This window comes from Zalophus californianus, chromosome 3, assembly GCF_009762305.2.
Source record: "Zalophus californianus isolate mZalCal1 chromosome 3, mZalCal1.pri.v2, whole genome shotgun sequence".
Classification (NCBI taxonomy): Eukaryota; Metazoa; Chordata; class Mammalia; order Carnivora; family Otariidae; genus Zalophus; species Zalophus californianus.
The window spans coordinates 192,059,549-192,084,305 of NC_045597.1; the positions used below are offsets into that span (position 1 = coordinate 192,059,549).

At 53.4% G+C, this 24,757-nt stretch overlaps 1 protein-coding gene across 1 annotated transcript in view; it reads left to right on the forward strand.

Moving 5' to 3' along the window:
• Positions 1-24,757, forward strand: part of RAMP1 (receptor activity modifying protein 1) — a 45,002-nt gene that overhangs the window by 15,604 nt on the left and 4,641 nt on the right. The window lies entirely within an intron of this gene.

Consider the following 24,757-nt stretch of genomic DNA (forward strand, 5'->3'; position numbering starts at 1 on the left):
GCCTTGTCCAGAGGGGCCTCTGCTGTTGGAGCGTTCCATTTGGGCCGTGTCCCTCTGAGACATGTGTGGCCCATCCAAGTGCAGGCGTGTGGGGGATGGTCTAGTGCCCACAGGGCTGAGTCTCCATGACAGGAGCCCCCACTCACGGGGGTGTCTCTGCTGGTTCCCTCGGTCCCTGTGGTCAGGCTGAGGCTGTTCTTCCTACCCTGTTCAGGGCTCAGGACTTCCTGGAACGATGGGGCTGGCTGCACTGGAGGGGTGGCCCATGAGTCCCCAAGGACGGCCGGCACTGGGCCCCTTCCCCTTTGCGACTTCGGTCTTTCTGCCAAAGTGCCCTTCTTCCCACCTGGCTGGCTTCATTCACTGCCTCCCTCGGCCCCTCATCCTCGCTCCCCAGGTCCCACCTGGCCCTTGGCTGCCACCCATTCCCACCTACGCCCTGTGGGTGACCCATCTCATTCATTTCTGCATCTTCCTTCTTGTGTTTCTTTTGCACAGATGAGCAAGTGTATGAACTTTTCTCTTCTGTCCTCTCACGTGAAGTGTATTACACTGTAGATATTTTCCTACTGTGCTACAGTGTAGTACGCTGTAGATACTTTTTTTTTTTTTAAAGATTTATTTATTTGAGAGAGAGAGAGAGCAGGGGAAAGGGCAGAGGGAGAGGGAGACAAGCAGGAGCCCGACACAGGGCTTGATCCCACAACCTGAGATTATGATCTGAGTCGAAATCAAGAGTTGGGTGCTTAACCAGCGGAGCCACCCAGGCGCCCCTGCTGTAGATATCCTTACGCCATAGGATAAATATCCTTATACTACTTTATGTTAAAGATATGCTTTTACTATGCTATGCTATATTCTTATCCTATACTGTAGATTATTCTTGCAGTACGCCATAGGTATTTTTTAATTTTTATTTAAATTCAATTAAATTAACATATACTGTATTATTAGTATCAGAGGTAGAGTTTAGTGATTCGTCAGTTGCATATAACACCCAGTGCTCATTACTTCAAGTGCCCTCCTTAATGCCCATCCCCCCCCCCACCTCCCCTCCAGCCACCCTCAGTTTGTTCCCTAGAGTTAAGAGGCTTTTATGGTTTGGCTCCCTCTGTTTTCCTCTTATTTTATTTTTTCTTCCTTTCCCCTATGTCCATCTGTTTTGTTTCTTAAATTCCCCATATGAATGAAATCATGGTATTTGTCTTTCTCTGACCGACTTATTTTGCTCAGCATAATACCCTCTAGCTCCAGCCCTGTCATTGCACATGGTAAGATTTCCTCCTTTTTGATGACTGAGTAGTATTCCGTTGTATCTCTATACCACATCTTCTTCATCCATTCATCTGTCAGTGGACATCTGGGCTCTTTCCATAGTTTGGCTTTTGTGGACATTGCTGCTATAAACATTGGGGTGCGGGTGCCCCTTCAAATCACTACATTTGTATCTTTGGGGTAAATACCCAGTAGTGCAATTGCTGGATTGTAGGCTAGCTCTATTTTCAACTTTTTGAAGAATCTCTTTATTGTTTTCCACAGTGGCTGTACCAGTTTGCATTCCCACCAACAGTGCAAGAGGGTTCCCCTTTCTCCACATCCTCACCAATACCTGTTGTTTCCCAAGTTGTTAATTTTAGCCATTCTGACTGGTATGAGATGGTATCTCATTGTGGTTTTGATTTGTATTTCCCTGATGCCCAGTGATGTTGAGCGTTTTTTCATGTGTCTGTTGACTATTTGTATGTCTTCTTTGGAGAAATGTCTGTTCATATCTGTTGCCCATTTCTTGATTGGATTATTTGTTTTTTGGGTGTTGAGTGATAAGTTCTTCATAGATTTTGGATACTAGCCCTTTATGTAGATATCCTTTTTGCACTTTCTTTTCACCTACCAGTATATGCTGGAAATCCATTCTTATCAGTGCATAGAGAGCTTTGTCACGCATTTTTGCAGCTGGATAATAGTGCTCTGCGTAATTTTCCAAGCACTTTCCCATCAAGAGGCATTTGGTTTTCCCAGTATTTTCCAATTTCAGGGAGTGCTGAAGGGAATGACCCTGTGCATATGCGTGCTCATGTTGTCGGAGCTACGTCCCAATGGTGACTCCCTGGGTGGGGGCTGCCGGGTGCAAGGCAGGAGCACGGCCTGTTTCCTTCCAGGAGGGCCAGCAGTGGGCAGCCCCACCTGCAGCATGAGGGAGCCGCTTCCCACCACCTGCCCGTACACCTTGAATCCTCACCGCCTCCTCAGCCAGAAAGGGTGTCTCCCTGGTGTGTCAGTTTGCATTTCTCCAGTGACAAGTTCATCTTCTGTTCTTTTTTCTGCAAATGTTTGTTCATATCTTTTCCCCTTTTCTGTCAGGTTTCTGGTCCTTTTTAAAGAGTTCTTTCTTTTTTTTTTTTTTTTCCCCAAGGCTTTATTTTTAAGTAATCTCTACCCCCACGCGGGGCTCGAACTCACAACCCTGAGAACCAAGAGTTGGGTGCTCCGTCCACCGACCGAGCCAGCCCGGCGTCCCTAGAGAGTTCTCTGTGTTAGAGGAGACGTTAGACCCTTGCCTGCTGTGCACGTGAGACATGCTCTCGCAGCTCGTTAGCTGTCTTTTGACTTCGTTCCTGGTGTTTCTGCTGCCACGTAACCTTGTTTTCACATAGCCGTGCACATCAGCATGTTACCCGCCCGGATCTGAGTCACAGCTGGACGGCCTCTCCCCATGCCGGGGTTCAAGAGGATCCAACCCTGCTCTCCCCTCGAATCTGCGTAGTTTCGGGGGCACATCTCAATCGCCGGTGCATCCAGCCTTCATTCTAGGGGCAGCGTGCTAGGAAGCAAGCTCTGTCTTCTTCCAGATGAGCTGCCTGGTCGTCCTGTTCATTTATGAGCCCGTCTCTGCCCCCCATGAGTTGAGATGCCCCTTTGTCCCGTGCCATCTCCGTCCACGCTTTGCTCACGCCGTTGTCAGCACTCCTTGTTTCAAGCTTCTCCTACTACCTGCATCTACAGCATGAATTTTCCTCCAGAGCAGTCGGTCTTCGCTGCCTACCAAATGCTTACTTATCGCTCGCCTCATTCCAAGGAAAGAGTTTATTATTACAGCTAGCATTTAGTAAGTACCTACTGTGTGCTAGGCATTGTGCCAGTCACTTAGCATCTGTCATCTTGTGTAAGTAAGCAGCAACCTCAGGAGATGGTAGGACAAGTTGTAATCCCTACCTTATCTACCCAGGGGCACAGCTCACAAGGTCTCTTTGGATCCAAAGTCTCAGCTCTTAACACTCCCCAGGGGTATGAGACTGCTCCCTCCTGATTCTCAGGGGAGATGTGGGGATGCCCTGTCTTTGTAGAAGTGGGAGGTGGTTGATGGCCTTCAGTCAACTCATCTCGGCCCCTGCCAATGTCCAGGGGGCCTGGTGGGGCCCATTTGCAATGGGCTACCAAGCCTGGTACTCAAGCCAAAGGCAGACTTTCCAGCATCTTCTGGAGCAGTAGAGGTCTGGGGTGTCTTGGGGCAGACAAACTTGTCCAGATGATTGGGTGCAGGAGAAGAGAGGAGGGACCCGGAGAGAAGACCAGGCGTGGCGAGGGGTGCAAGAGCTCCATGTGCAAGCAGGAGGGCCACCGCCAGGACAGAACACCGTGTCCAGAGAGGAGCAGGGCCCCAAGGTGGAGCGGTGACAGGCAGAGAGCCAGACGGCAGGCTGGTCCCAGGGAATTCTTCCAGCTCCGGCTGGGGAACGGCAGGTCAGGCAGGCATCTGACAAAGGGTGCAGGTGCTGGGAGAGACCCCTCCCTGAGCCAAGTGCAGCTAGGGCCTGTCGTTGGGGTACAGATGGCACCCCAAGAGCAGACCTGGGCAGTCGCTGGGGTCTGAGATCCAGCCCCAGGCTAACGCTGCGGGTGGAGAACTCCAAAGGCACGAGGCCAGAGGCCCCTGATTCCTGCTGCTTGAGGTGATGGCTGTCCTAGCAACTGGGCTGGGCCTGCAGGTGGCTCCAATATGACAGAGGGAGGTTCCGGATCCTGCTCTGAAGTCAGAGGATTTAAAACAGCTGCATGGCAGAGGAGACTTACCTTCCTCCCAAGTGACAAACATGAGCCCGCCAGCCTTCTATAGGATGCACACTCAGCAGGAGATGGGGACAAAATCCCCTGTGGGGCACATGGGGGCCGCTCACGCCAGCTGGCTCTCTGGCCCCCAGGCTCTCAGTGCCCCCTCCTGTGTCACAGCTGACCGAGAGGGGGCCCTTCATCAGCCCTGCTTCACTTAGGACACTGGATGGAAACATTGGGTAATTTCCGAAGTACTTCTCTGCATCACTGTGCCTCATTGCTCAGAGATCAAGACCTCAAGAGAAAGCAAAGGGCTGACAAGAGCATTCAGGCCACGTTCCAGCTAGGGGACAGTGACCTGCCCCGGGACTGTGGGTCTGCTCGGTCCATGGCCCCCGACCCTGACCCCAGCTTCTCTGTCCTGAGGGTGGCTTGGGGGCTGCTCCTGCGTCCTTTCTTGTTTGGGGATGCTTGGGATTTCTCAGATTCCCCAGGTGTCTGACCTGTCCCCGTCTCAGGTCCCCTGAGGACAGAAGGGCTCAGCAGGGCAGGTCCCCACCCCCCCACCCCCGCCTCCGGGCGCCAGGCCCAACCCGTGATTCCCCCCGGGGCTAGCTTGTTAAACTGCAGGCCTGGTCTGCTAGTGGAAATATAATGCCATTTAGTGTATTAACTGGGAATATAATCTGATTTGGGGAGCTACAGAGAACATGGGAAAATGTGTCATCAGAAACTCTCATCTCCAGAGACGTTCCTGTGGGCTTGGGGGAGGGAGAGAAAGAGCAGAAGAGAGGAGGAGAAGAATCTCGTCCATGAGGAACTCGAGAAAATGCTTGGCTTTGAAATGACTGCATATATGGGATTTTCTCCCCAAGATAAAAAGTGCTGGGTGGATTTAGGAGGCCCCTCTGCCGTTCCTTTCCTGTCCTGCCCCACAGCTGGCTCCCAGGGAGAGCTGGGAGAGCAGGGAGAGATGTCAGAAGGGTCCCAGGGGACTGGGTCACCACCTTCCATGACCAGGCATCAGAGAACCCACCTTCACCTTCACACCGGTCAAGGCACCCCCCCCCCCGTCTCTGCCCAGAAGCTTCTGGATTTGTCACTGCTGACGTCTCCCCGGCCCACGTCCCCGGCGTCCCTCCATGCATGTGGACCCCGTGCGGGGCATGGAGAGCCCTCCAGGCTGTCCTGAGGAGCGGCCCAGGTCCGAGGAGGGCTCTCCAGCCCTGAGACGTTGAGGGAAGGACACAGAGCAGATGTTTAGGGTGCGGGCTGCAGAGCTGTGACCTCAGCCAGGAGCGCTGGCCCCGAGCTTCCGCTCCCAGGGACTGCACTCCTGGGGCCCCCGCGGGGTCTCTCCCGGGGCTGCTGCCCTTCCCCCTCTGCTGCAGGAACAAAGAGCCTTATTGTGTGTGTCCCTTCAGAGTCAAGTCAGGACGTTCTTCAGGGCTCGGGGTGCTAGAGCGGCTGCTTGTGTCACGAATCCCAGCAACAACTGAAAGGGAGGCATCTTTCTTCAGGCGCAGAGGTCTCCCCAGGCAGCGGCTGCCGTCCTCCCAGGGACTCCAGCTGCACCCAGGCCACGTGGCCCAGGCCTCGGGACAGGCCACGCCCAGGGTGCTCAGCCCGCCCTTCTCCGGAGCCCGCCGGCTACCTGGCATGGGCCCCCTGCCCCCGCGGGGGCCTCCCACCGGGCTGCGAGCTGCCGGGGAGCCCCCCATCTGTGTGGCAGGGCGTCTGCGCGGGGACCTGCCCTGTGCTCATGGGTGCTCGGCCCCCCTTCTCGTCCGGAGGCCCTGGGGCAGGTGCCCACTCCCCACCCCTCTGCCCACCAGGCTCGGGGGCGGGGGGGGGGGTTCCTTCCGGCATCTGCAGAGCCCAGGCGCACAGGGATCCTGACTTCTGGAGGCCTTTGGGGCAGGGGTGCTGTCCCAGGAAGGTGGCCCAGCTTGCCCTTGGGAGGCAGGCTGGTTCTGCCTAGGCCGTCCCTCCTGCTCCCCAGCCCGGGGCCTCACTGGGGTGCTCCGGCCCTGTGGGAAGAGGTGCGGACACAGCTTTTCAGGGCCAGGGCAGGTGGCCTTGGGTAAGGGTGTCTGCTCTGGTTCTCCACAGCTCTCCACACGTCTTTGCCTTCCCCCCCCCCCAGTGCTCCTGGTGTGCAAACATGGAGGGCGGCGGCTTCTTCCACTGCTGGTGTCAGCAGAGAGGAAGGACACTTGAGCTGGGCCCAGAGCTCCTGGCAGCCACCTCTGGGGTTTGTTAGGCCACAGCTGTGACAGGGAGGCATCATGGGACTCAGAGTTTGCTGGGCGGGCAGAGGAAATGGGGGAACTTTTCCTCCACCCTCTCGAGTTCAGCTTCTGGAAGTCTGCACCTAGGTGGCATCTTGGGGCGAAGTGTACTGTACACACCACCAGGACCCCACAGCAGCAACGGGGGAGCCTATCTGTGAGCGGGATGTCCATGGGGGCAGCGAAGCAAAGGTCTGCCAGGACCCTCCACCCTGTGTCAGGAGCTCCACCACAGCTGACCTGGGGGAGCAGGTGGAGGGCTGGGGCAATGGGACCAGCCATGGGGGAGGAGAAGGAAGGAAGGAGTTGTCCCAGGCTTTGTGCACCCAGATCTGTTCTCATAGACAAGAGGGGAGGGGGGCATGGAAGGTTCTGGAAATCTGCTCTCCCCCAGCCTGCACCCAGAGCCAGCCCTGGGTAGGCAGATGCCATAGAAGAGTCCTAGGGGGCGCCTGGGTGGCTCAGTTGGTTGAGCGACTGCCTTCAGCTCGGGTCATGATCCAGGAGTCCCTGGATCGAGTCCCGCCTCGGGCTCCCTGCTCGGCGGAGAGTCTGCTTCTCCCTCTGACCTTCCCCCGTCTCGTGTGCTCGCTCGCTCTCTCTCTCATTCTCTCTGTCTCAAATAAATAAATAAATAAAAATCTTTAAAAAAATTAAAGAAAAAGAAAAGAAGAGTCCTAGGGACTCCCTCAGGGGGGACCCTCAGACCATGGCTCCCAGCCCCACCCTGCCCCAGCTGCATCATCAGCCCAGCACAAGGCGCCCGTCTGGTTGTGCCCCACCAGCCAGAGGAATGGTCTGCATTTCAGGGGGTGGGAAGCCCTCACGGCAGCAGCAGCATGTCGGGCCAGGGTTGCCTCATCTATGTGCCTGCTCCAGGGAGCGTTCTCATGACGATCCCCAGACGGTCTGTGGATGGCCGCCTGTTAGACTGGAGCCTTTTAGGGAATGGGGAGGAAGAACCCCACTTCCTCCTTGAGAAAGCTCCAGAAACATGTGCCTGCAGAGGCCAGAAACCGAGCGGTCCCTTGGGGGGCGGGGGACGCTGGGAGCCAGCAAGGAGGACTGCCGGCCCTCCCTCCTCCCTGCCCAGGGGCCACCGTGTCGTCCTTCACGTCTGCTGCCCCGGGTCCTTCTGGCCGCAGCAGAGGGCACATGTGCTCCCCACACACAGCCATGACCAAGCAGAGCCGTGGCGCCAAGCCTGCGGTGACATCCATTTCCATCGCGTGATGGACTGCCCTGCTCCCCCCACCTCCTTGGTCTGGGGATGAAGTCACCATGTAAAAGGTCAGCAGCGGGGCGGCACTGAGCAGATCCCAGCTGGGAGCGCAGGCTCAGGCAGGTGGGACGGATCCTGGTGACGGGGACTTCCGGCAACATGCCGTCCCCTCCTGCCTCCGCCTTGGACGTGCGGCTCTGGCTCCCCGCTTCCAGCCGGGAAGGCCCCAGAGACATCCAGGCTGTGCGCGCCGGGGTGTGCTGCCGGGGAGGGGGGCCGGGCGGGCTCATGCGGTGCCCCCTGAGTGTGCTTTCAGGCAGCCCCCAGGGCTGTGCCCCCCGAGGGGGCAGGGAGCACGCGGTGGGGAGGTACAATGGGTGCGGCAGGGTGGCGGTCACAGCAGCGGCCCCCCCCACTACTGTCGTTCCCCTCCCCCACTGCCGACCTCCAGCCTAGCACTCCTCCCGCCCCCAGGGTCTCCCAGGACCCATTCGTTCATCGGTCATTCTGTTGGTGGCCACCTTCCGAGCAGTCTCGGGGCCAGCGACATTCACCCCACCGTGGGAGGGCCCCCGGGGAGCTGTGGCACGGCGTGGCCGTCCGCCTTCCCCATGCGTATTTTGAGGACAACTTGCTGCCCTGGTGGCTCCCAGGACTTCAGCCCTGGACACTTACGCACAGAGTGCCCTGCGGCACATGCTCCAGGACAGGTGCCTTTTACGTCTGCATTCCCCCTTCGCTCAGCTAAAAAAACGGAGAACCCACTTTCTTAAAAATGCACTGCTTTTGAGTAGCAAGAGGTGAGTTTACCCTCGCAGCCCTGGGCCAGCTGGATGCAGCCTAGCTCGGTGGCGGGGAGGCCAAATGAACATCCTGATTTTTGCAATCCTGTTATGTTGAGCCGTTTCCAGGTTTTTATTGTTATAAATGATGCAGTTCTGTACATACAACTTACTTCTTTTTTTTTGACTAATTTCTTTAAGAATTCGTACAAACGGACTTACTACAGCCCATGCCATGAACATTCTGTAGTTCTTTTTTTTTTTTTAAGATTTTATTTATTTGAGAGAGAGCGCGAGCACAAGCAGGGGGAGCCGTAGAGGCAGAGGGAGAAGCCCCGTGGGCAGAAGGGGCTGCACTCCCAGTTGCCCTTTTAAGGAATTGTCCTAATTTATATTACCAGCAGCATATGAAACTGTTTATTTCCTCGTATGTTCCTGAGTATTGAGTTTGTAGAGATTTTAGTTTTGCACGTTTAAATGAGATTTCTCTCATTTAATGTGCCCACCTTTGGCTGTTAGAAAGGAGAAGCCCATCTACAGTTGTTTGCATTTTTTTTTCAAGTGCACATTATCTGACCATAACTTTAGCTACTTATCTTCTGAGTCATTGGGAGTATTATTAATCTTATTTTACAAACTCCTGAACGTGGTAGAAGTTAGCTATTTGTTGTTTTGTTCCAAATATTTTCTCTTCACGTGGCCCTTGTGTTTGCTTTGGTGATGTTTGTTTCCCTTGTTTAATATATTAGTTATGCGGTGTACATGTGTGCCCTGACTCACTCCTCGGAGGTCTGTGACTTGGGCACGGTCCTATCTGTTCCAGAAAATTCAATTGTCGCAATTTCAAGGGAGTCTTTTGGCCACAACATTATGTTCTGTTTCTATTTAGTTGTTACGTGTATTGAAATAACATTTTTCATAGTTTAACATTAAGACATGAATTAAAATTTATTTCCTTCCTCCTTCAGTGATGCTAACATAATTTGTTAAATAATAGTTCCTCCCTCCGCTCTTTGGTTATGTGTAGCTTAATACATAATATGTTCTTTCGGATCATTTCAGTTAATTTTTATTTATGTCTTGGGGCCATACCCTCCCTTCCCATCACTGTGGCTCTATAATATTTTCTACAATTTAGAAGATCTCATTCTCTCTTAGTCTGTTTGTTCTCATTGCATTTCACATTATGTTTTGGTTTCTTTGCTATATTTTCTGCCTGTTTTTCCAAAAGAATGAAGAACCATTCTGCCAAGTTCCATAAGACGTCACGTTGAGAGTCTTTTTTTTTTAATTTTATTATGCTATGTTAGTCACCATACAATACATCATTAGTTTTTGATGTAGTGATCTATGATTCATTGCTTGCATATAACCCCCAGTGCTCCATGCAGTACGTGCCCTCCTTAATACCCATCACCAGGCTCACCCATCCCCCCACCCCCCTCCCCTCTAGAACCCTCAGTTTGTTTTTCAGAGTCCATCGTCTCTCATGGTTCGTCTCTCCCTCCAATTCCCCCCCCCCTCAGTTTTCCCTTCCTTCTCCTAATGTCCTCCATGTTATTCCTTATGGTCCACAAATAAGTGAAACCATATGATAATTGACTTTCTCTGCTTGACTTATTTCACTTAGCATAATCTCCTCCAGTCGCATCCATGTTGATGTAAAAGTTGGGTGTTCGTCCTTTCTGATGGCTGAGTCATATTCCAGTGTATCTATGGACCACAGCTTCTTTATCCGTTGATCTGTTGAAGGGCATCTCGGCTCCTTCCACAGTTTGGCTATTGCGGACATTGCTGCTATGAACACTGAGGTGCATATGGCCCTTCTTTTCACTACAGCTGTATCTTTGGGGTAAATACCCAGTAGTGCGATTGCTGGGTCATAGGTTAGCTCTATTTTTAACTTTTTGAGGTACCTCCACACTGTTTTCCAAAGTGGCTGGACCAACTTGCATTCCCACCAACAGTGTCAGAGGGTTCCCATTTCTCCACAACCTCTCCAACATTTGTTGTTTCTTGCCCTGTCCATTTTTGCCATTCTAACTGGTGTAAGGTGGTGTCTCAATGTGGTTTTGATTTGAATTTCCCTGATGGCTAATGATGATGAACATTTTTTCATGTGTCCGTTAGCCATTTGTATGTCTTCAGAAAAGTGTCTGTTCATGTCTTCTGCCCATGTTTTGACTTGATTATTTGTTTTTTGGGTGTTGAGCTTGAGAAGTTCTTTATCGATCTTGGATACCAGCCCTTTATCTGTAGTGTCATTTGCAAATATCTTCTCCCATTCCGTGGGTTGCCTCTTTGTTTTGTTGACTGTTTCCTTTGCTGTGCAGAAGCTTTTTATCTTGAAGAAGTCCCAAAAGTTCATTTTTGCTTTTGTTTCACTAGCTTTTGGAGAAGTATCTTGAAAGAAGTTGCTGTGGCTGATGTCAAAGAGGTTACTGCCTACCACATTGAGTTTCTAATTGAGATGGCCAGTCACCAGTCAGTCAACTAGAGAAAGCAAGGGATGCTTCCCACGGCGAGCGTCTCTGGCCGCTGTGTCCTGAGGAATGGCAGCCGGCCGGGTTGGACTCCTCGGCTGCTACCTTCAGATGCTGTCACTTAGCAGTTAGCACACAACTGTCACCGTGGACCAGGCACAGAGCTCCAGTGGGACTTGCCTCTCAGGAATCCTGCTGATCCCATCACAGCTTAACCTCCGTGGGCCTCTGCCTCCTCCCCAGTAAAATGGGTATAAAAGTATTTGCTTCTTTGACATCTCCTGATTTCCCTCAGAAGCTTCCTGGAAGTTTTAGGGTTAGGATCACATCTGCCTGATGGAATATAGGTGCTCAGCTGACCATAGGGGTCAAGAGTGGGAAATAATTTACGTGACGTGATAATTATTCATTCCTTGCAAGTGTGAATGAATTCATCACTAAAACCATCAGATCTACATGTGTGGGGGAGGATTTCTTCTTCCATTTTCCCTGTTGATTGATTTGGGCTTTCTGTTTTTTGTTTCACGTTCATATTTCAGCAGTGTTCATTGGGTGTATATTCTTCACATTCCTCCCTAAAACATAATGACACATAGCATCCCCTTAAATGTTTCAGATCTTGTGTATTCAAACTTTTGTTTAATCTTTGTGTTTTTTCTCGCCCTTTGTGTTCTCTGTGTAGAGGCCACCTCGGTCAGCAGAGGGAGATGACAAGGTCCACTTTTTTGGTCATTGGGCTCATTCTTTAGGTCTTTAGAAAACAGGCTAGGTTTTACATAGCAATGTCTTTTAAAAATTTTTTGGCTTTAAATTTCATCATTTGCTTTTCCCTCTTTGTCCCTTTCCGAAAAAAAAAATATTTGCTGCTTTCACGAGATAGAATTTAGATGCTTATTACATCATCATTTTTTTTCTCACCTTTTTTAGAACCTAATAAAGGCACTTAAGGCTGTGAGGTTTCTCCCTCGGGAACTTCTTCGCCACTTTCTGCTGGTTTTGAGATGTCCCTGGTTTCATTGTATCAGACAGTTTTTTCCTTAGGCAAGTACATTTTAATTCTCAAATGTTGTATGTCTGTTTGGTTCTTAGTCTCTTCTTCTCTTAAGAGAGTGAGAGAATTGAGAGCGAATAGTTCCTGCTTTCGTCTTTTTGTTGAGATTTTCTTTGAGATCTCGCACACGATCACCTTCTGTAAACATACCACCAGTCCTTGAAAATGAAGCATGTTCTGCTCAGCCTGTTTCACTCCCACAAAACGGCAATGAACTCCGCCCTGTCGCGCTACCTCAGCTCCTTCCCATGTTCCTGAACTTCCTGTGTGCTTGATAATGGAGTAGTGGATTCTTCAGTCCTGACCAAACTAGTGTGGTTTCTGTGTCACTTTTCTGGCAGGTGTCTATGCATAGATCTTGCTCTATTTCTATAGCATTTAAATGCCCCGTTATTTATGCTGCCGGTATGGACCGTGACGTAAGGTTATGACTCTCAGCACATGTGATAGTTCTCGGCCTCGTGTTAGCATTGAAACACCAGTCTGCAGCCCCTTGCGGTTTACTCTCACCTCCCCTTCCTCTTCTCGTGTCTCTTGCAAACAGCATGTAGCTGGATTTTATGTTTCCACAGGGAGAGCGATGAGCCTCGTAACCGAGAAAATGACCTCGTGTTTGTCCTTTCTTGTTCAGCCTTCAGGTGCTCCATTTTTTTGTCTTCATTTTTTTATCTTGTTACGCTGATTTCTTTTTTTTTTTTCTTCCCATTGTTGAAACATGATGTCTTTTCTTTTATCTTTCCGATGAGCTTGACTGTTGGAAAGCTCTTTTTCACTCAACCAGCCGTGAAATGTGAAACGCAGACGTTCTGCTTTCTGTGTTGGTTTTCTGACGGGGTCAGACCACGTACCTTGGCCTCCCCTCCATGAAAGAACCAGAGTCTCTGGGTTTCTGGCTTCCTCGAATTTTGCTTTGTGTCTGTCTGTCTTTCTCTCCTCATCGATTTGGGTTAATGTTCTAACACCTGCCTCTTCTTTCCACCCTCTGTTTTGTGTTTATTTTTCACCCTGCGTGGTTCTGACTCTTGTCGGTAACAACGCTTGGTCTGACCGGGCTCGTGGCTCCTCATCTTTGCAAACAGGCTGTTAGTTCAAGCATGTCTCACTCTTTTTAACTCATCGTTCCCTTTCACATGTACCTTTTAAATTCTGACGACTATTCGAAGTAAATCCTAGGAATAAGCCATATGATTAATACGTTCTCAAAAGCGAAAAGTTTCTAAGGTGCTTTAAAAAGCTGCCTTTCTACGGCAGTGACAGCTTGGCGGGAAAATACACCTGTGATGAGCAGCCTGGGTTTCTTTTTTTTTTTTTAATTTTTTTATTGTTATGTTAATCACCATATATTACATAATTTGTTTTGGTGTAGTGTTCCATGATTCATTGTTTGTGCATAACACCCAGTGCTCCATGCAGAATGTGCCCTCCTCAATACCCATCACCAGGCTAACCCATCCCCCCACCCTCCTCCCCTCCAGAAACCTCAGTTTGTTTTTCAGAGTCCATCATCTCTCCTGGTTAGTCTCCCCCTCTGACTTACTCCCCTTCATTCTTCCCCTCCTGCTATCTTCTTCTTTTAATTTTTTCTTAACATATGTTGCATTATTTGTTTCAGAAGTACAGATATGTGATTCAACAGTCTTGCACAATTCACAGTGCTCACCATAGCACATACCCTCCCCAGTGTCTATCACCCAGCCACCCCATCCCTCCCACCCCCGACCACTCCAGCAACCCTCAGTTTGTTTCCTGAGATTAAGAATTCCTCATATCAGTGAGGTCCTATGATACATGTCTTTCTCTGATTGACTTATTTCACTCAGCATAACACCCTCCAGTTCCATCCACGTCGTTGCAAATGGCAAGATCTCATTCCTTTTGATGGCTGCATAATATTCCATTGTGTCTATATACCACTTCTTCTTTATCCATTCATCTGTCGATGGACATCTTGGCTCTTTCCACAGTTTGGCTATTGTGGACATTGCAGCCTGGGTTTCTGAAGTCGGTGTAGCTGGAGTGCCTTTGTCTCTGAGAAGGCAGGGAGATGGTTTCTTATGTTTTAAGTATCACCTCCAGTGTGGTTGCTTGCAGGTTACGAGAGGCAGGGACTGGGAAAGGGCAGTGACGGCGCGGGGCAGGCAGGAGCTGGGCCCCGAGCCCCATGACTGCTGAGGGGCTGCCTTCCGGGAGCCCAAGACAGACCGTCAGGCCCTGGACAGCCAGGACCCCCAGCGACATGCGCTGCCAGGCGGCACCGGTGCCTGACTCCCCTCCTCCAGCTTGTCCCAATGCCGGTAGGGGGGTTGAGTTCGAGACCCCCTCCAGAAAGCCAGGTGGGCCTGCGGGTCCCTGTGACCTTGATGTCTCTGTGTTCTCATCCTCCTGGGGTGCTGGGGCTGCTTCGTGGTGCACGCTTGTCCCAGGCTGATTTTGAATCACAGAGAGGCAGCTGCAGATGGCTGGAAGCGTCTCTCCTGCGGTGGGTAGCAGCGGCTTCCCTGCCTGGATGAGCACAAGCTCGCAGGGGGTAGGACAGAGTGTTAGCACCAGGGGCCGGTGGTAGCTTATCCTACCCTGTCCTGGTTGTGGTTCTTCCTCGAAAAGTTAGGCGAGGGCACGTGGATACCATGAAGGAGTTCCGAACTGGTTATTGAAGTGCTAGCCATTTGCTGCAGACTCCACAGGGGCTGGGTCCATGCTGTGGCTGGTGGGGACTCGGGGCAGGACCTTCACCCCCTCCTGGAGCCACACCTCCTCCCAGCACTGTGGCTGCTGGGGAGACCCTCTTTCTCCCTCAGGGTAAGCCCCAGGATTGGTGGAGGGCCCCCGGGTGAGGGTCTCGGCGCTGGCGGGTCTCAGTGGCCCCATCAAGTCAGGAGGGAGACGAGTGTGCCTTCCTTCCCTCAAGCACACCCCCTGCAGGCCGGTTCTGGGGACACAGTTGGTGCCGGGCCTCCTGGGGCTCCTAGGCCAGAGGCAGAGGCTCCCCGACAGCTGCAGGGTCCCCGGTGGCCAGTGTGTGCCATGTGTGCAGGGACTGGGCACCTCGGAGGGGGCTTCTCCGCCTCGCTGTCCGCCGGGGGACCACGGCTCCGTGCTCAGTCTCCCCGCCAGGCAGAATACCGTGGTGTAGAATGTTCCCTGGCCCTGCCCTTCCCCCTCCCTCAGTGTCGCCCTGGGTTCCGAATGCGGTAGGACTGGGGCAGTGGGGGCACAGGTGGCAGGGGCCACTTGGACGAGGCCACGGGCGGGTGGAACGTGGGGGGAGGACGGAGTGGGGTCCCTGCGGAAGGTGGCATCGCGGAGACAAAGGGTCTCCGGGGCGGGGTGGGCAGAGAGCAGTGAGACCAGGGTGGCTGGAGGGAAAAGCCCTTCCCTCCCGTGGCCTGCGTAGCTTCACGAGGATAATGTCCGGGGTGTCAGTGTCCAAATATAGCGCCGCGGCTGTCCTAATCCTGGGACTCAGCCACGTGCACACCCCCGTGCCAGCGAGCGTGGGAGCGGCAGCTTCACCTTCCTAGACCCGGTGTCTGCACGGGGCTCCCTGACCTCCCCCGGGGTTACAGCGAGGACAAGGTGGGGGATCACGCCGATGCCTGGGCCACAGCGGGCACAGCTCAGGGGTCAGCCACAGGTCCCTGGGTTCTCAGACGCCTGCTGAATTTTACAACTGCGGATCCATCTCCCTGAGCTCCGGACCCCGGGAGCCTGGTTCTTGCCCCAGCCTGCTCTCAGAAGAGGCATTGTGCCCTCGCCCGCCCGGTAGGCCCTCTCCGCGGGGAGCCTGGTTTGGCAGCACCCCGGGCGCCGTGTCTGCTGCCAAAGCAGACTGCACGCGGAGCCAGGAATGGATTTAGAAACTTCTGCTTCCTCCCAGCATGAGCAGAGGCACCAGAAGCCGCTCGGCACAGAGCCACGGGACAGGAGCCGTGGAGGGGGAGGCTGAGGAGGCCAGGCCCCAGCCGGGTGCCTCCTCCCCAAAAGGGGCTTCTGGGGGCAAGCAGGGGAGGCAGCTGCCTGCGAGGAGGAGCCAAGGAGACTTGGGCCAGACCCCTGGGCCACCCCCTTCACTGCCACCCAGGGTCACCCACATGGGCCGCAGTTCAGTTGTCTGTAAGGAGAGGGTAGGAATGCTGTCTCCTAAAGCTGCTTCAGGGAGTAACCTGCCTATGGGAATATGTCCTAGGATCCCCGGGCCTGTGGAGGGCGGAGAGCCAGGCCATCAGTAGTCCTGGGTGGGGACTGTTGCCCTCGGCTGTGGGGGGCATGTTGTTGTCCACCCCAACCTAAGCGGGTCCCCATTCTGCATGCCCACAGCTCCCTGGATGGTTCCCATGTGGCCTCCTTAGTTACAGGGTGTCCATCGTCCAGGGGACCAAGACCAGGCCTGGCCTGACCCCGGGCCCCAGCAGCATGTGCTCCCAGCAAGAAGCCACAGCCCCGGGTGCACAGGCTGACCAGCCCGGCCACAGCAGGGCCGCTGGAGAGGTGCACCCACCTCCCTCTGTGTCTCTGTGGCCTCAGGTCCCCAGAGCCTGATCTCCCAACACAGGACCCTGCGGTCCCCTGGCCTCCTCTAGGCCTGCCCGCTCCTACGCTCGCGGGAGCATTTCTCTGCAGGCCGTGCCCCGTCGAGGAAGCCAGGAGGCTGCTGAGGAGCTAGTGCTCTGTTTGCAGACCCCGGAGAGGAAGGTGTTCAAGCCATGCTGTGGCCCGACTAGTGCCAAGCTCGGGAAACCAGGGCTGGGCCTAGAGCTGCCTCGTGTGGCGGCGAAGCTCTGTGTTGTCCACCAAACTCTGTTTAAATCTTCCAGAAACACAGGAAAACACTGGGGTCCCCTCAGTGGATAGCAGGCACCTTGACTGGTACTTCCCCTGTGGGCTTGGGGGTGTGGAGGCCTCCGTGTACATTGGCTCCCTGGTCTCCAGCTCAGCCCTGGGATGGGCTTCCATCCCAGATGGAGATACCACACCAAGTCTCTTGCCCAAGGACACACCGCAGCTCGGCAGGTTGTACCCTTCACAGGGCAGCTGGCCGAGGTGGAGGCTGAAGCCACAAACCCTGCCTGGGGGAAGGGGCACTCTTCCCCTTTCCAGACATGGCCCCGTGCACGGCATGGCCCCCACACGTTGCTTCCCTGACCAGCTTGGATGCAGAGCTGAACAGTCTTCCCAGGGAGTCCCCCTGCTCCCCCAAAGTCCGTTCCGGGTTCCAGGCCTGAGGGTGGGCTCTGGGACTGGCACAGAACACAGAGGTCTGCATTATGGACTGTGGGTCTGTGCTTATGAGACATGTGTCTGGGGACCTGGGCCCGCCTGCAGACCCCGTATCCAGGCAGGGAGCCCCAGAGGTTCCCGGGGCTCCTCTGTCCACTTAGGAGCCTCAGGACAGCCCAGGCTGGAAGGGGCAGTGCTCTCCACCACCTCTCCCTCCTGGCCCAGGCTTGGGGATCAAGGTCTCCAGGCGGTGCCCTCGGGGGGCCCCAGAGTTGCAGGCATGTCAGCCTTGTGTGCTGAGCCCGGCTGTGCCCCCACACAGGGGCCAGGCTTCCACGGGGAACTGAGACGAGCCGCCCTGCCCCTCCCAACGTCCCGGTCGGGTGGGGAGACAGAGAGCAAATGGGCAGTTGCAAATGGATGAAGAGGGTGGGGTGGGAGATGGGGGGGGGCACCACGGGGCCCAGAGGACTCAGCCAGGGCGTGCGTACCAAAAGCGCCAGGCCCCAGTCCTGACTTGGAGGAAATAGGGCAGGGGGCTGGGGGGGTTTCAAGAGGAGACCGGGGTGGAAGAAGTCACATCTCTGCAGAAAAGCATCCATCCGTGAAATCCTTTCCGGCCTCGGGGGTCACGGAGCAGGTGGTGCCTGCGTGGGTCTTGAGAAGTGGGCAGAAGCCAGAGTGTGGGAGAGGGGCCAGGTTCAGGCTCCCAAGGCTGAGTGTCTGCCGCACGCACGCTGTTAGGAGGGGGGTGTGGGGGTCACTTCCAGGGGCGGTGCCCTCAGGGCCTTGTCTGTGCCCAGGGCACTGCCCCCACTGGGCAGCATCTTCTGGGGCCAACGCCGGGGGACCGAAGTGGAGTGACCCCGCCCTGCTGTCTTGCGTTTCTCCCTTGTGGAACGTCTCCGGGGATGGGAGCGCTGGGCAGGCTGCAGGCCAGGAGACGAGAAGCCGGAGGCCCAGCGGGGTGGGAAGGGGGGCCCTGGCCCGAGGAGGCCTCAGGGGGCAGTCCAGCTCTTCCCTGACCCCCTTCTGCTATTAAGCAGGTGACGCATGTCCTGGACCGGCTGTGGGTGGTTCTGAGGAACTGTTGCTCCCAGCCGGCAGAGACAATACCGGCCGGCTTCCATTGGCCTTCTTCTTTTTCCCTGGAACCTCCCGGGGCTGTCTGTCCTCTGTTCTGCTCATATTCTTCATTTCCTGAGACAATAGCACTTGTCCACCTCCCTCGGCAAGGCCCCGGGCGTCAGGGAGGTACGGTTGACCAGGGAGCTGGCTCCAAAGACGTGACATGGAAGTTACCTGCTCCATTCAGCAGGGTTTTGTAGGAAGCCTGTCGAGCTGTTCGGTTCTGTGTGGGCCAGCGTGTTGGTGGGAACCTCGGGGTCCGTGCACATGAACGCTGCGAGCCGAGGACCGGGCGGAGCCGCCCGTTCCCTGGGCTCCCTGGGGACACGGGTTGGCCAAGACGTTGGGGTCCCTGTTCTACAGCATAAGGAGGTAAACCGTCGGAGGAACCTTGGATACATTCATCCTAAAGTTCACGTTTGCATGCAGTGGTCACACGAATGCCAAAGCCCTCTTGTCTGAGCCGGCCGAGGGTCAGCCCCGGGCCACAGAGATGCACAGGGGCTCCTACGCCTCGGGCTCGTCACCCTTGCCCGCTGTGATGGGATCGGGGTTCGGGAGGGCGCGATGGTGTGCTCTCCAGCTGCGGCTCCGGCTGCAGACCCCAGGGGGTGCGGGGTGAGTTGGTGAGCTGGCCTGGCACGCCCACTCCAGGCCTGATGCAGTCCGGGCCGCTGCGTGGCTTTGTGTCACCAGAGGAAGTAGCCCCAGCGGTGGCCAGCCCCGCCCTGCTTTGGAAAGGCTCCGCGTGACGACCGAGTCGTGGGTGGGAGCCGTGACACCGAAGGCGGAAACCACGAGGGAGAAGACAGACCTGACCACTTGAAGGTGAAGTCAGGCAATCCCGGCCTGTCATGAAACTGCCCCCGGGGCTCCCAGTAATGAATGGGATGTGTGCCTTTGGTTTGGGAGAGATTTTTATCACATTAAGAAAAGAACCTCTTTGTGGTTTTACAGGGTTGTTTCCTTAATCAGAAATGAATGTTGAATTTTATCAGTTGCCTTCTCAGCTTGTATTGAAATGGCCATATAACCTTTCCCTTTGACAGGTTGGAGTGTGATTTTATAGTTAGTTTGAAGCATTTCTGAAAAAACCTTGCTTTAGGGTGTTCTGTGCGACTGGCTTACATCTGCTAGCATCCGCTGTGGTGCTTTGGGTCTGTTCGTAAGTGAGTGGAGACATCCGTGGCTCCAGGGCACATGGACATGCCGTCTTGAGACGGTTGGGATCAGGGTGTTTTTTAACTCTTTAAAAGACCTGGGGAGCTCCACACCTGCCCCTATGATCTTTTTTTTTTTTTTTTTAAGATTTTATTTATTTGACAGAGAGAGACAGCGAGAGAGGGAACGCAAGCAGGGGGAGAGGGAGAGGGAGAAGCAGGCTTCCTGCGGGGCAGGGAGCCCGATGCGGGGCTCGATCCCAGGACCCTGAGATCATGACCTGAGCCGAAGGCAGTCACTCAACCAACTGAGCCACCCAGGCGCCCTAGCCCCTGTGATCTTAAGAATGTGAAAGAACTGCCTGAATCTAGAACCTTTTGTGAAAGTAATTCTCAGAGCGCCTGGGTGGCTCAGTCAGTCAAGCGTCTGCCTTTGGCTCAGGTCATGATCCCGGGGTCCTGGGATCCAGCCCCGCATCGGGCTCCCTGCTCGGCGGGAAGTCTGCTTCTCCCTCTCCTCCCCGCTCGTGCTTTCTTTTGCGCTCTCTCTCTCTCTCTCAAATAAATAAATAAAATTTTTAAGTAAGTAAATAAATAAAAGACCTGGGGAGTTCCACAGCTGCCCCTATGATCTTAAGAATTTGAAAGAACTGCCTGAATCTAGCACCTTTTGTGAAAGTAATTCTCTACTAACATTTCCATGTTTCTTCTCAGATTCTCTACTTTTTTTTTTTAGATTTTTTTAAATTTATTTATTCATTTGAGAGAGAGAGAATGTGAGAGTATGAGCGGGGGGCGGGGAGGGACAGAGGAAGAGGGAGAAGCAGACTCCCTGCGGAGCAGGGAGCCTGATGCGGGGCTCGATCCCAGGACCCTGAGATCATGACCGGAGCTGAAGGCAGACACTTAACCAACTGACTAAGCCACCCAGGCGTCCCCTCCCTAATTTCTTCTAGATTATATGATCCAGAAATACGGCTGGTTTCGCTGCAACTATTTTTCTAAAAGAATCAGCCATTGAATTTGTTCATTGATTTTACTGCTTTTAAAAATATCACTAAATAAGCAATGTCCACATAGCCAAACTGTGGAAGGAGCCCAGATGTCCATCGACAGATGAATGGATAAAGAAGAAGTGGTATATATACACAATGGAATATTACGCAGCCATCAAAAGGAATGAGATCTTGCCATTTGCAACGACGTGGATGGAACTGGAGGGTGTTATGCTGAGCGAAATAAGTCAATCAGAGAAAGACATGTATCATATGACCTCACTGATATGAGGAATTCTTAATCTCAGGAAACAAACTGAGGGTTGCTGGAGTGGTGGGGGGTGGGAGGGACGGGGTGGCTGGGTGATAGACATTGGGGAGGGTATGTGCTATGGTGAGCACTGTGAATTGTCCAAGACTGTTGAATCACAGATCTGTATCCCTGAAACAAATAATACATTATATGTTAATTTAAAATATCACTAAATATTAGTTTTTTAACAACTTTTAGTGCATTTAAATGATTTGCCCTTTGGAAAGACTTATTTTGTTATTCTCTTTTTAAAATGTCTTGATTTGGAGACTTCATGTATTTTCATATGTTTTTGTTTAATAATAAGATGGTTTACGACAGTGGATTTTTCTCAGGATTCATTTTGGGTGCCATCCCCTTAACTTTTACAAGTAGTGTTGCCATTGTGTTCTTAATAGCATGTCAGCAAATTGTCAAGTTCTCGCTGGACCTCAAGAGTATATGAGTGCTCTTTAATTTCTGGAGATTTGATATTTTTTTTAATTTATCCTTTTCTCACTAATTTCTACTTTTTAATATTGTAGTCAAAGACTACTGATGTACAGTTTTCACTGTGGAAATCTGTCATTTTCCTTTGCTGCCTAAATAGAATCTGTGGCCTTTGAAAAGGTTGTTGATGCTCTGTAGACCAGACACGTCACAGGCAGTCCCTGAACGGGGTTTATTCACTTTATGCTACTTTTAATCTGCTCGGCCCTGAAAGGGGGTTAAAGTCTCCGACATGAAGGCGTGGTTGACTCCGTCTCATGCTTCCCACGTCTGTAGGCTGTCTGTACACTGGGGAGCTCTCAAAACACTGTGCCAGTGTGAATGTCCCCTTGGGCGCAGTTCCGTCGCCCGGGGCTGTGCCCTGCTGCGGAGACCGCCCCTCCTGTGGGCCTTCCTGTCCCCATCTTCTCTCTTCCTTCAGCTTTGGTTCTCCTTTGCCTCTGAGGTGACCCCAGTGAACAGGATAAGTGGGATTTTGTTTTCTTACACTGTTCCTGCTCTCAGGTGTTTGCAGGCTAGTTGCCGAGACCAACAGCGAGTGAAACATCACGTGAGTTAAAGTACAAAGTAAAACATCTATGAGGGAAACCCCACTTTTACCAGGAGGCCAAAGGGCCTTTTTGAGGAAGTGACATTTGAGGGATGAGCAGAGGTTGGCCTTGTGAGGATGGGGTTAAGAGCCTTCTAGGTAGAAGGAGCAGCATGTGCCAAGGTCCTGAGGCAGAAACATCAGCCAGCGTAACTAGCATGTGGCCCGTGAGAAGGAGAGAACATGGTTGAGGGTGGGAGCCACATGAGGGGCTTTTGAGTTCAGCACAGGGGAGCACTGAAGGTGGGCTGCGGGTCAGGGGAGGGCAGGGGTGGATAGTGGACTAGGCGCAGGGGTGCAGAGGAGAGGAAAGCAGGGAGGGGTTTGATGGCTGCCCCTGACTAAGCTGGGTGGGGTAAAGGAGAAGGGGTACAGGGAGACCAAGACCCCTGGGCCAAATTTAGTGCAGAGAAGTGGAAGCTGGTATTAGCAATGTGGGTCGTAATAACCCCCCAAGACAGATCACTTCTGCCTACCCCTGGGCACAGTGACCGGGCCACAGGAGGGGAGGGGACACCCCTGGAGGAGGTGAGAAGTCCATGACAACTCAGGGGCTGGACAAGGTTTCCCGGGTGGTGGGAGACGGGGCTGAGGCAGGGATGACCTGGAAGCCGGGCGTGTTGACAGCTGGGCGTGGACAGAGCCAAGCTTCACATGGGGGTGGGGAAGGTCGCAGCTGGCCCACGAGGCAAGGAGCATGCGGAGTGTGGACGCCCCTCCCTGGACGGGGGAGAGAGAGCAAGGACAGGGGAGCCTCTGGGCAGGTCAGGCTGCTGATGGAGGGGAGAGGCTCAGGAGCCCAGAGGGAGGTCCTGGGGCCCGACTGCCCGGGAGGAGAAGCATCCCCAGGGGAGACCAAAGAGAGGAGGTGCCCCGGAAGGGCGCCATCTGGTGGCCTTGCCCTTCCTGAAAGGCTGCAGCCGGAGCGGGCTGGTCGAGGCCTCTGGTGGGGCTGGGGGCCTGCACGAGAAGGGGCAAAGGGGAGGCTTTTAGCTGCAGTTTCTTTCACCACTGTCCAGCTGTTGGCTGTTTTTCATAATCACAAATTTGCAGTGAACATCTCTTTACGTTACTTTTGTCTGCATTTTATGTTATTATTTTAGGATAATTCCCAGAAACAGATTTACTGGGTCAAAGGGTATCCCCAGTAGTGAGGTCATTGACACATAATGCCAAATTGCTTTTCAGAAAACTTTTATCAGCTTATCTGTTAGTGACGACACAAGGGCCTGCCTCATTTCACTACAGCTTCGCTGGTGCTGAGCGTTCTTATTTTTAAATCTGGACGTTTGCTTCTTTTTTTCTGAAAAGTGAGGTTAAACTTCTTAGATGCGTATTAGTTGTTTGGACTTCCAGAAGAGCTGTCTAACCAAAAGTGTCACGGGCATCTGGCTCTGCGTCTCGCACCCACCCAAGCCTCCCACCATGTCGTCTGGCATTCTGACAGGCTCCTCAGGCCAGCCTCGGGCTGCCCGGCCGCCACTTCCCCTCCCCACGGGGGGTTGTGCTGAGCCGTTGGAAGCCACGCATGATGCGTGATCCCAGACAGGTGGAGGCAGGCAGATGAACTAAACCTAAGTCCAAAAGTGCTTCCTCCTCAGATTTTGGAGGCTGAGACACATGTTGTTGCCTGGTCAACTTTTGCTCAAGTTGATGGAACGAGAAGTGTATACTTCATGAGCCACATGCCAGTTGTCTGGGAGGAAGCGATGAAGTAACATCCACTTATTGGGCACCTGCTGTATGTTGGGCCCTTGACTTCATTTAACTTGGTCTGCCCCATGACCCTGCCAGGTGGTCTCCTAATTGGCATATAAGGAGGCCAGGGCTCCCTCCGGTAGGGGGCATGAGATCCCCAGGATCACTCACGATAAGCCATGGAGCTGGGATGTGAGTCCCAGGTCTGTGGGGTGTCAGGCCCCAGCCTGGGATAACCCACATCAGGGCTGGTCAGGGCTAGTTGGGGGACAACACCAGCCACAGGTGTCCCCAGAGCAGACCACTTGCCCGGGGCATCCGTGGGCATCGGCCTTCTTGTCAAACGAGTGAACACCCGTGAGTCATGGCACCCTTGACTTGGGACCCAAACATATTGGAAACTCCCACCATCGTGTTCAGGAACAAGCCAAGCAAAGTTTGCTTACAGGCCCAGAACAGAATGTCTCAGCCCCCACACACACACAAAAAAAAAGTAATTGTTCAGTTACATGAGAACTGAAAATAGAGGGTTAAGGCAAGAATATTTTTCATGATTATTTTGGGCCCTTCAGTCAGTACTATGTTCTTCTGAAGAGAAGAATGTCTGTGCTCTGAGGGGAATTCTCTTATCACACCCTTGCTGGCAGGGCTCAAAATATTTATTGAAAGTTTCAGCTGTCACTTCTGTATAAATAAACAGTATGTGGACGGCCGCCGGCATGTTAGAGATATTTTTAGACGGGGGTGGCTTTGCAGACGGGAGGGATAACATCTCAAGGAGAAAGTGACTGATCCCAGAATAGCCCACCAGAGGCTCACCCTCCACATGGCCTCAGCGCAGGATCTGTGGAGTCTCATCTCCTGGGTCGGGGGCTCTTCCCTGTCGTGGTTGGCCAGCCTTGAGATGGCGACACCTCTTTCTAGGGACATCCCAGCCCCACTCCTCAGGCGCTGAGGATGGGGGACAGTGTTTAGGACGGACTGTCTGTCCCTGGTCCTGTTGACTAGTCGGGTCTGGGGGGCCTGAGGCAAGAGAGAAGACAGTCATTCAAACCAGTGCTTATAACACATAAGCCTGCGGCTGATTGACTTTGGGTTTTCACAGCATGTGACACATTCAGCTTTTACCCGGGCCAGGCACTTGATATGTGCTAGTTCGTCTGTTCTCAGTGAGCCCCAGCCTGTCGTGAATTCCTGCCACTCTTTGCACTGCTGTTTTTACTGGAAACGCGAGTCCTTGCTCACTTAGGAAGACCGCACACCCCAGTGGGCACGGGTCCCCCGCATGC